The sequence below is a fragment of the Bactrocera oleae genome, chromosome 2 (assembly GCF_042242935.1).
Source record: "Bactrocera oleae isolate idBacOlea1 chromosome 2, idBacOlea1, whole genome shotgun sequence".
NCBI lineage: Eukaryota > Metazoa > Arthropoda > Insecta > Diptera > Tephritidae > Bactrocera > Bactrocera oleae.
Genome location: NC_091536.1, coordinates 50,691,987 through 50,704,617, shown reverse-complemented (window position 1 = coordinate 50,704,617; position 12,631 = coordinate 50,691,987). Strand labels below are relative to the sequence as shown.

Below are 12,631 nucleotides of genomic sequence, written 5' to 3'. Positions count from 1 at the left end.
CTCGTCTCGTCATCCTGATCATTTATCTATATATATATAACCCTATATCTGTCTCGTTAGTATATTAGCAGCAATTGTTAGAGAGGGTGAGACTTTTTTCAAAGCAAATGCGAAAGCGATGATCGTGGTTTTTGCCTAATACCCAGTGATTTTGGGTGCGTTTTATAATCATTTTTGTTAACTTCGTTAAGAGGTCCAAGTATTGGAACATCACAATACACTTTCAATCAGCATAATAATTGCAAATGCTATAAAGTGCATGAATTAGTAGAGTATGACTCCATAGATGATGTAAGTGGGCACCCTGTGAATGAAGGAGTGACATATCCATTCATACAAAATCGGAAAATTATGAGCGTATGCTAAAATAGTACAAATATTAATATGTGGATTTCAAAATAAAAACTTTATTTTTTTTTAATTCAATATTTCCACAACGGTGTATATGCCGCACAACTGGGCAATCGTATCTGCCGTTGCGGTTAGTGTGTATTTATTAAATGTCCCTCCACCAGTTGCTCTAGCTTCGGGAGTGTTGTGGGTAACTTTTTTTCTGAAGAAAGCCTTCCAATCCATCCAAACCTTATGAAATTGTATCTGCCGTTGCGGTTAGTGTGTATTTATTAAATGTCCCTCCACCAGTTGCTCTAGCTTCGGGAGTGTTGTGGGAAACTTTTTTTCTGAAGAAAGCCTTCCAATCCATCCAAACCTTATGAAATGTTAGCTTAAGAAAACTTCTTTAGAAGAGCGAAGTTTTTGTTTTTTACCTTTTTAAAAGTACATTAAGCTCTTTAACCAATTCCTTCCAGAGCGCATCGACTTTAGTTTGGTCACCCTTCACAATGTCTCTATGAGCTTCCATGAACCGAATATTAACTGCGTCTTGCTCTGCGTTCTTCTATTTTCCCCTTTAATAATTAACTACGTACAGTATAATGTGTACATCCCACAATAAGTAAAAAAAATCGTCAAAACTAAATGGAGCATAGACCAGTAGCTAAATGAAGTATATTTAATACCGTGACACTGAAAATTTTATGTATAACGGAATTTAAAATTTATATTTATACTATAAATCTAATTAACTATTATTTTACGATTAATGGTAATACGAGAGAATATTTTAAAATTACATTGGCGCTATCATGTATGGATGTTTTAGATACTATAGATTGTGTTGACTCTCTTTCTTCAAGAATCACTTCTGGATCAAACCCGGTGTAACGACTTTTCTTAAGCTCTTTATGTACCACTTTTATTTGCTCATTAATCTGTATGTAAATATAATATTTTAATTATTCATTCATTAAATAATTGTTAAAAGGCGCTAAATTTATCTATGAAATTTCTTACAGTTTGATAATTAAAGGTAAGTTGTAATCTGTAATCACTACTCCCAACAAAAGTCAAATTGTGATAAGTCACAAATTGAGTTGCAAAACAAATCTGACACAGAGGGTCAGTGGAAAGAGGCAAGCGTGGTTATAAAGGTTGTAAAAAATGGACATGACCTCGCCCTCTAATGGTGTGAATGCGTATCAAAGCTTCGAACACCAAACTCGGCGAGAACATTTTGTTCCTATTCACGGCGCACTGTGAAAATGAAGGAAATCGGGGGATAATAACTTTTACCTTTCATTAACTGTAATGTCCGAAACACTAAAAGTGTATATGTATATGCTGCAAAGTTATGCTACAGGAGCATTTCATGTAAATACATATGTATATAAAATGTATTCGGTGCCCAAATTCTGTGATTAAAAGTTCGTTCAGAACCTAATGTTGACTTCATGTGTATGCATAAATTCGTGCGGTTTTTTTCGAAAATTAAGACTTTATTGTGAAAAAATTGTTATACATTTAATGTTTAAGGTATTGCCCATCGGAAGCTACGATGTTTGCCCATCTTTTTGGCAGTTTGTGGATTCCATCCCAAAAGAACTTCTCCGGCTTGGAGGTCAGAAAGAATCGAGCCAATGATACCCTGTTCTGAAATAAAGCGTACTCCGGTGAGGGCATTGTGCATTGATCTCAACAAGTGGTAAACGGAAGGTGCTATGTCTGGGCTATAAAGCGGGTGAGGTAGAACCGCCCACCCACAGTTTTTCAAATAGATTTTAACTGGCCTTGCAACATGAGGCCGAGCAATGTCATGATGAAAAATTATTGATTCGTGTCTGGTCGCATATTCTGGTTGTTTTTCCGCGATGGCCTTTTTCAAATGAATCAATTGTTTTCGGTAGAGGTCCCCATTGATCGTCTGACCCGATTTCACTTGATCAACTCCTAATACTGTTGCAAGTTCTTCTTGCGTCTGGTATGCATCTGCGTCGAGCAATGTCTCCAATTTTTCGTCTTGAAAATTGTTTGGCTGTCTGGGTCGTTCTCCGTTGTCTAAGTCGAAATTGTCACTTTTAAACCGTGCAAACCGCGTTTTGCACGTTCGTTCGGCTAAAGCACGGTCACCATAGACGTCCAGTAAAATACGATGACTTTCGGTAGCACTTTTCTGTATGTTAAAGTAACGAAGAAGAACTCCCCGCAAAAAACGCTACTGAGAACGACGCGAAATGACAGTACCTTTGAAATGAATATAGCCACAGATGAGCACGACGCGAAATAATACTAGTAGCGCCAGAGAATGTTAATGAATAGAGAAGGAGCAAATGTTAGCTGTTCTAAAATGTTAATTACGATGAGGGAACATCGAAAACGCACAAGTTCGAAAATAATATTTTACTAATAGAAATAATAAAAACGGAAGTAATTGACTTCCGACAAGAAAATATAAATAATGAGGGAAATTATATTAAAATAGAATTCAAATATCATTTATTAAAAAAGGGTTATAAAAATAAAAAAAGACTATATAAAAATATGATAGGATTTGAACTTAGGCAAAATATTTCACGTTGCAATAATTAAGTATGCAGTTGCAATAATTATGTATATACAAGCAGCACCATAAACGATATTCAAGTAATTTTGTCTCATCTGTGAACTCAAACAGCTATTGTTGTTTACTTGCTTAAAATGTTCATATGTCTATATGTGAATATTCTTGAAATTGCCTTCCTTCATTCGCATGTCCAAATATATTTGCATATATGTACACATATGTATGTCCCTCAATATGTCTTTCGCAAAAAATCAAACATTCGCACAAGTGACAAAAAAACGTAGACGCCATCATCGGCCAATAATATTCCAACAAACTCGCGGAATATTTTCTTAGTATTTCATATTACAACGACAACAAATTCATTCATAAGGAACGTGCGTTCGTTCATAACTCTGCGCCGCGCTATTTTTTCTGTGCGCCTGGTAAACCACATTTGATTTTCATATAGAATTCCTACCGCAAATGCGCGAAAATGAATGAAACTGAATTTGAAATGTCTTCAGTATAATTGAAGAAGTTTCAATTTTACAATTGATCCTACCAGAGAACGTAAATGAATAGAGAAGGAGCAAATGTTAGCTGTACTAAAATGTTAATTAAGATGAGGGAACATCGAAAACGCGCATTTTAGGCACAAAGATGAAGCATTATAATGAAAATACATCCACTTATTTTTATTAAAATGCATACTTGCATACTAATATGATAAAGAGATTCTCTTCGAATTGCAATAATATATCTTACAGATTGTTAGTGGGCGCTTGAACAGAACAAAGGCTTGTCCTAATATATTTTTTGGAGCTTGATTTGATTGATATAGTAAAAAAGTAAAAAAAATCATATGGAATTTAAAATTGTGCTATATAGGAAGTAGGCGTGGTTGTAGTCCGCTTTCGTTCATTTTCCCATTGCAAGATGGGATTATTAAAAAATTGTATGTACCAAATTTTGTTGAAATTGATCAAGTAGTTCCGGAGATATATGGTTTCGCTTAAATGTGGGCGGTGCCATTCCTATCGTCCAATTTTGACAACGGTTTCTCTATAACCTCCTTGTGCCATCACATATGTAAAATTTAATGTCTCTGATGCATTTAGTTATTGCTTTTTCTCACTTTTAGTAGTTTATCATCTGATTTCATTAATTTGCACACTGTCGATGGAAGTGTCAAAAACATTTATTCTATGCATTTTTGGATTATAGGGGTTTAGGAGAAACATGCATTTAACTTATTAGGAGTCGGGGCCACGCCCACTTTTAAAAAATGTTTCAACAATACAGGCCCCAATACAATCTTCTGTACCAAATTACAGATATATGTATGTGTATCTTAATTTATCTTAATTTAGTGCTTAGTTATTTTATAAGTAACGGAGATCAGATCTTCGAGCAGAAGACTTTTCAACAAAGCCCGTAAAAGTGGCTCTAGTGACGACTTTTACAAGTCCGAGTTGAAGAAAGCCAAGAGGGCTTCGTGGAGAGCCTTCTGCGGTAATGTAGAGGGCTGTCATGAGTCCTCACGGTTCAGGCGCATTCTTGCAAAAAATCCTACTCCAGCGGGGTATCTAAAAAATGCAGATAGTAGTTGGACAACGAGCAGCGAGGAGTCGTTGAAACTACTTCTGGATGCTCATTTTCCACTTTATCACTCTGCTGAAGAAGTACCACTGGGGGAGATTCAGGAGGGCTGTACAGCCTTCTTGGACCTTCTGGACGATTGTCACCTTATCTGGGCGGTGAAATCCTTTAAACCCTTTAAGTTCCCGGGGCCCGATGGCATTATTCCAGCGCAATTACAGCGTACGATTAAGATGTCATGCAGCTGGCTGGCCCCCATCTACGCGAACTGTGTTAGGTTGGGCCATGTCCCGAAGGTCTGGAGACAGGTTAAGGTTACTTTTATTCCGAATGCCGGCAAAAGCTCCTTTATCGGTGCAAAGGATTTCAGACCCATCAGCCTTTCCTAGTTTCTGTTGAAAACATTGGAGAGGCTTATGGATCTGTACATTAGGAGCAGAATACCGAGGGGTAAACTGTTACGCGCGCAGCATGCCTATATCAAAGGCAGGTCGGTCGACACTGCTTTGCATATGTAGTGGCATTCCTAGAAATAGCTCTCACGCACAAGGAATTTGCTGTGGGCACCCTTATCGACATCGAGGGGGCCTTCAATAACGTGCTACCAGAGGCAGTGATTAAAGCCCTCGAAAAGTTTGAGGTGGAATCGAACCTCACGAAACCGTAGCTCTACGAAACCGTAGTTAGGCAAATATTGTTCTATGGTGTGTTCGTCTGGTGGAGGGCGCTCGAAAGGTCCACACTGGCTAAAAAGCTTGAGCGGGTTCAAAGAGCGGCGCTCATCAGTATCTCCGGTGCACTGCGGACCACACCTACAATAGCCCTTAATGCTATTTTAAACATAGCACCTGTGGACATTGCCGGTAGGTGCATTGCTGCGAAGTGTGATCTAAGGCTCAGGGAAGCTGGGCTTATGAAGAGGTCCGAACAAGGACACTTCGAAATTGGTTGGAGGGGGGGTTTTCTGCAAGGAGCTCTCCGTCAGTCTTAGCTTCAGGCTACCGAACCATTGTAGTGTTTTTCAGGCGGAAGTGGCTGCTATCAAGGTGGCGGTTGAAGTACAGCGTAGTGTAGCCTCGTTTGTAGAAGTGATCATCCACTCCGATAGTAGAGCGGCAATACTAGCTTTGAGCGCGCGAACCGTGCAATCAAAGCTAGTCAAGGAGTGTCTGTCCTCACTAGAGATAGCATCCGGCCATTTCAACATCAGGCTCGTTTGGGTGCCTGGTCACAACGGAATCGCTGGAAACTGCAAAGCCGATTAGCTAGCCAAGGGGGGCACCCTTGCCCCGCTCACATCGGAATGGGATCGAGTTGGATCTCCGTCTTGCGCTCTAGCTTTGGATCAATGGAGCTCGAGTGCACTCAGCAGACGCTGGTCGACGACCAACTCCTGTGCGACCGCGAGATCCTTCTGGCCAAGAGTGGAGCCCAAGAAGTCGGGGGAACTTCTCGCCCTGAGCAAAGTGCATCTCGCCGCTATGGTAGGAGTTCTCACTGGACAATCTCCAATGGGCACTCATGCGGTACGGCGTAGAGTACTACCCGATGCTAGTTGCCAAAGTTGCATGGAGGAGGGCGAGGTGGAATCATCCCGGAACTTTCTCTTCCAATGTCCGGCTTTCGTTAGGCTGAGATTGAAATATCTCGGCAATCACACTTTTGGCGGACCTGAATACTTAGCCGAAATGGATATTGGCCGTCTTAACAAGTTTGTTGTAAGCACGAAGCGTTTCGTCGACTTGTAAGGGTCTTTTGATCCAGATTATAGGAGTTTTGTAGGTATCACAACGGACCGGCGTCTTAAGCTGTCCACGTGGGATCCTTCTTGGGATCGACCTCCTAACCTAACCTAACCTGTTTTATAAGTGTTCGATTAATGGCGGTTTGTGGGCTGGCAGTGGTCCGATTACGTCCATCTACAATACCAAACTTCTTATGGTTCCAACTAACCTGTGTACCAAGTTTCAGCAAGATATCTTAATTTTTACTCAAGTTACAGCTTGCACGGACGGACGGACAGACAGACAGACATCGGGATTTCAACTCGTCTCGTCATCCTGATCATTTATCTATATATATATAACCCTATATCTGTCTCGTTAGTATATTAGCAGCAATTGTTAGAGAGGGTGAGACTTTTTTCAAAGCAAATACGAAAGCGATGATCGTGGTTTTTGCCTAATACCCAGTGATTTTGGGTGCGTTTTATAATCATTTTTGTTAACTTCGTTAAGAGGTCCAAGTATTGGAACATCACAATACACTTTCAATCAGCATAATATTTGCAAATGCTATAAAGTGCATGAATTAGTAGAGTATGACTCCATAGATAATGTAAGCGGGCACACTGTGAATGAAGGAGTGACAAACGAGACCATACTAAATGGAGAGGCTACAGAAATGCGAAATAATATATCTATTCATACAAAATCGGAAAATTATGAGCGTATGCTAAAATAGTACAAATATTAATATGTGGATTTCAAAGTAAAAACTTTATTTGTTTTAAATTCAAAATTTCCACAACGGTGTAAACTGGGCAATCGTATCTGCCGTTGCGGTTAGTGTGTATTTATTAAATGTCCCTCCACCAGTTGCTCTAGCTTCGGGAGTGTTGTGGGTAAGTTTTTTCCTGAAGAAAGTCTTCCAATCCATCCAAACCTTATGAAATCGTATCTGCCGTTGCGGTTAGTGTGTATTTATTAAATGTCCCTCCACCAGTTGCTCTAGCTTCGGGAGTGTTGTGGGAAACTTTTTTTCTGAAGAAGCAAATAAGCAAATAGAAGGCAAAATATTTCACATTGCAATAAAGAAGTGTGCTATAGAAGCAGCACCACAGACTATATTCGAGCTATTTTGTCTAATCTGTGAACTCAAACAACTATTGTTGTTTACTTGCTTCAATGTTCATATGTGAATATTCTTGAAATTGCCTTCCTTCATTCGCATGTCCAAATGTATTTACATATATGTACACATATGTACATATGTATGTCCCTCAATATGTCTTTCGCAAAAACTTAAACATTCGCGCAAGTGACAAAAAACCGTACACGCACCATCATCGGTCAATAATATTTAAGCGAACTCGCGGCTTATTTTCTTAGTATTTAATATTACAACGACAACAAATTCATTCATAAGGAACCGTGCGTCTGCTTCAAAGCAAAGTGCGTTCGTTCATGCGCCGCGCTATTTTTTCTGTGCGCCTGGTAAACCTCATTTGGTTTTCATATAGAATTCCTACCGCAAATGCGCGAAAATAAAAATGAATGAAATTGAATTTGAATGTCTTCAGTAAAATTGAAGAATCAGCAAAATTATAATTTTACACTTTATATCACTGAAAATCCTACCACCTCACATTTGTATGTTGCCCACAAGCTGCTTCCTCACAACATTTGCTAAAAATCAGAAATTGAAGAATTTGTCTGATGTTCCCTTCAGAAAAAAGAATTGGCAACATATTAGCGCTTGAAATATCATTTTAATTTTTTTCATATTATGCACTATTTATGGCATTAAATTATAAAATTTCTATAAAATTGCCACTCATATGAAATCATTAAATACTTCTATATATTCTAAGCACACTGCATATAGTACTTTTATATGTTTACTTATTATCATTATTTCATAGTTTGTCGATTTAGCCCATTTTATCTAAATTCGACACTATGAAAATGCATCCCAATCGGAAAGCGCAATATTTCAAAAGAGCATAAGTCAACTTTCAATAGCAAACCACTGCAAAAAGGACAAACGAGACAACATAGCCGACCGTCATTGTCGTAAAATTGTCCCTTGAAACAAATTTTGTCAACTCCGCCACGATGCGCAAAATTCGGCGTCAATATGTATGCGAGCTCATATGTAGGTATATATGTATGTATGTCGACAAAGTCGAAGTTGAAGAATTTGTGTGATGTTCGCTTCCGAGAGGAGAATTGGCAACATGACCTATTAGCGAGTTTAAATAATATTTTAATTTTTTTCATATTATGACATATATATGGTATTAAATTATAAAATATATATAAAATTGACATTTATATGAAATCATTAACCACTTCTATATATTCTAAGCACACTCCATATCGTACTTTTATATGTTTACTTATTATCATTGTTTCATAGTTTGTTGATTTAGCCCATTTTACCTAAAAACAACGCTATGGAAATGCAGCCCAATTGAAAATCGTAGTATTTCAAAAGAGCATAAGTCAATTTTCAATAGCAAAGCGCTGCAAAAAGGACAAACGATACAACATAGCCGACCGAAATGCGGATTCAAACAAATTTTGTCAGCTTCACCACGATGCGCATATTCGGCGTCAATATGTATGCGACATATTGAGGGACATACATAGGTATGTACATATGTGTACATATATGCAAATATATTTGGACATGCGAATGAAGGAAGGCAGTTTCAAGAATATTTACATATAGACATATGAACATTTGAAGCAAGTAAACAACAATGGTTGTTTGAGTTCAAGTAGACAAAATTGCTTGAATATCGTTTGTGGTGCTGTTTGTATAGCACACTTCCTTATTGCAATGTGAAAAATTTTGCCTAAGTTCAAATCCTATCATATTTTTTTATAGTCTTTTTTTTATTTTTATAACCCATTTTTATTAAATGATATTTGAATTCTATTTTAATATTATTTCCTTCATTATTTATAGTTTCTTGTCGGAAGTCAATTACTTTCGTTTTTATTATTTCAATTTTTGTTTATGCGCATACCAAAGAACATCTGCGCATACGTATTTATATACATTTTGCTTATAGAGTGGTGTAGTTCGTTGCGTAAATTGATAGGTGTGGTGACATTTTATTTTCGAAATTGCGCGTTTTCGATGTTTTTGTATAGCACACTTCCTTATTGCAATGTGAAAAATTTTGCCTAAGTTCAAATCCTATCATATTTTTTTATAGTCTTTTTTTTATTTTTATAACCCTTTTTTATTAAATGATATTTGAATTCTATTTTAATATTATTTCCCTCATTATTTATAGTTTCTTGTCGGAAGTCAATTACTTTCGTTTTTATTATTTCAATTTTTGTTTATGCGCATACCAAAGAACATCTGCGCATACGTATTTATATACATTTTGATTATAGAGTGGTGTAGTTCGTTGCGTAAATTGATAGGTGTGGTGACATTTTATTTTCGAAATTGCGCGTTTTCGATGTTCCCTCATCGTATTTAACATTTTAGTACAGCTAACATTTGCTCCTTCTCTATTCATTAACATTCTCTGATAATATCACTCGCCATTATCGTCAAACGAGGCGCATTCCCACAACTGAATAAATTGGCAATAAATTGAGGAAAATTTTGTGTTTTTTAATTTATGGCCTCATGAATGAGTACTCGTATTATAGCTCGGATCTAAAAATATAGAGATTCATCTTTAAATAAACATACATATTTACTTCTTCTGACAAATGCACACTTCCGGATGGTTACACAAATATGCCGAGTTTCCTTGACGCAGTTGCTTTTTTATCTGTTGCGCGGTTCTATATTGATTTATTGATTTGGTATCCCAATTACTCGTATAACTCATTTTGGTTTATTAATACATCGACAATTATTAAAAGTTTTGAAATTAAATGATCATGTTTGAACAAGTTTTCACTGAAAAAATAATTTATTTATAAAGAAAAGAACTATAATTCTTTCACAGATGAATTTATTTAAGGTTGTAACAATACAAAAAATATTGCTCCTATAACATACATATATGGCAGCTGTGACTTATAATTTATAAATTTGAATTTAAATTTGGACTGCCTTATAAGTTTTTAATAATCGTAGATCAAAACAAGTAAGGTTAGGCTAAGTTGGGTAAACCGAACATTTTATACTCTCGCAAGTTTACTTTTAGGTGTTGGCTAAACATTCTATTAAAAAAATGTTACGTAAAAAGTTAACAAGCACTATTCGAAGAAGCAGAAAGGACTACAATCAAATTTGGTATCTTATGAACTACATATTGCTTGTCCGAAATATTTATATTATAATCAAGCTAATTATCTCAAATGAGATATATGTGATATATACTTAATCAAATGGGCTAAATTTTAGATATGGATTAGGAGTATCGTAAATCAATAGGGATATGAGGTTTAGACCAAGATCTAGATAATTTTTTGATCGATTTCACATATTCAATAAAAGATTATCTGCCATCATGTTGTTGAAAACGCAAGGCTTGGAAGTTGACATAAACAATGTGAACACAATAATACAAACTTACTGTATTTTGAATAACATTTGCAACAAAAGATTTGATAAAAATAATTAGTGTTGGATTCGGCAAATAGAGCCGAAGCAGCAGCCCCAAGGAAGCACAACAGTAGAATTGTTATAGGAAATGTGTTGGCCATTTTGTACCAATTAATGATAATAGATATGTATGTAAATGGTGTATATAAATATAAAATGTTTATTTATTTATAAGCGCAGAAAGTAAAGTGCTGTTTTCTTTAAGTGATTTTATAAATCTTCCCCATTTTCTAAGAATTTATTCAAATACTTTTAAGCTCTTTTTCAATCTTTGCGCAAATATTCTTGCAGTTTTTCAATATTTCAGTTAAAGATTTCGTTTCAGCAGTACCCAAATAAATACGCGTATTTCTCCTACTTTCCTTTTAACTAATTATTTTTTGAAGTCATTTTGACAGAATGTTTTGAAAAGCTTTTGTGTAAAAGCTTTTATCTAAGTTCATTACCCTTTTTTAGTTGTGTTTCTTAATCCTGAAAACAGAGAATGTTAATAAATAGAGAAGCCACAAATGTTAAAAAGTACTAATTGGAGCTTTTCACAAGAGGGAACATCGAAAAATACAACTTCGTAACTTTAGAAATACACCACTGCTACAATCACCGAAACGGGGAAATTGCTGTGAATAGATACAGAGAATGTTCTTACATGAATTATGCACATGCTTATGATTTTTTGGTAATATGCAAATGTATTACCAAAAAATCATAACTCAATTCAATAACTTTAATAGCATATTTTCCCAGAATAATAATATTATAAAATAATTAGAATATTTCCGGAAAATATGGTCATATGTTTAGGTTTATTGAATATTCCCTTATTGAGGCATATTTACACAAATATGAAAATCACACATCATTCGTAAGTCCACGCTGATGCTTGCTTCTCCTTGCCCCGCACAAACAAATACTTCACTTTTTGTTTTATGTGAAAAGCAAGTAGAACGATCGCAGGCAAGGAGGGTTCAGTTTTTAAAAACGTTTGAAGTATGAATTTATGTGTATTGTATTTATATTTTTATGTAAGTATGATAATATTATGTCAATAAGCCCTAAGATATCAGTATTTCTCTATACAAATTAAGCAATATAATGATCCGTTGAAACGCCTTTGTCCATGGGGCCATGCCATGGAAGTAACGGCGAGTTCGCGCGGAGACCGGGCGGAGCAAGAAGTTGAGTTCTAACAAAAGGAGTTGACAAAATTTGTTTGAATGGACAATTTGCGACAATGTCGGTCGGCTATGTTGTCAAGTTTGTTGTTTTGCAGTGTTTTGCTATTGAAAATTGAATTATTTTAAATACTTCGATTACCGATTAGGCTACTGTTATTTCTATCTATTATCTACATCTACGTATATATCTATCATTTGTTTTTGTTAATAGGCAAATGCCAGAGAACATCTGCACATACATAAATTTGCCGTTCCCTTATGAGGTGGTGAAAATTTGCTTGGTTCCTTCTTAGAGTGGTGTAGTTTGTTGAGTTCGCTTATAAAGAAGGTAAGGTTCCTTTTTGACGTGGTGTAATTTTATTTTTTATTCCCTTATTGAGGCATATTTACACAAATATGAAAATCACACATCATTCGTAAGTCCACGCTGATGCTTGCTTCTCCTTGCCCCGCATAAACAAATACTTCACTTTTTGTTTTATGTGAAAAGCAAGTAGAACGATCGCAGGCAAGGAGGGTTCAGTTTTTAAAAACGTTTGAAGTATGAATTTATGTGTATTGTATTTATATTTTATGTAAGTATGATAATATTATGTCAATAAGCCCTAAGATATCAGTATTTCTCTATACAAATTAAGCAATATAATGATCCGTTGAAACGCCTTTGTCC

General features: G+C 36.1%; 1 pseudogene; it reads right to left on the bottom strand.

Moving 5' to 3' along the window:
• Positions 1–1,088: 1,088 nt before the first annotated feature.
• LOC138856324 (uncharacterized) lies at positions 1,089–10,148 on the bottom strand (annotated as a pseudogene).
• Between the last annotated feature and the right edge of the window lie 2,483 nt (positions 10,149–12,631).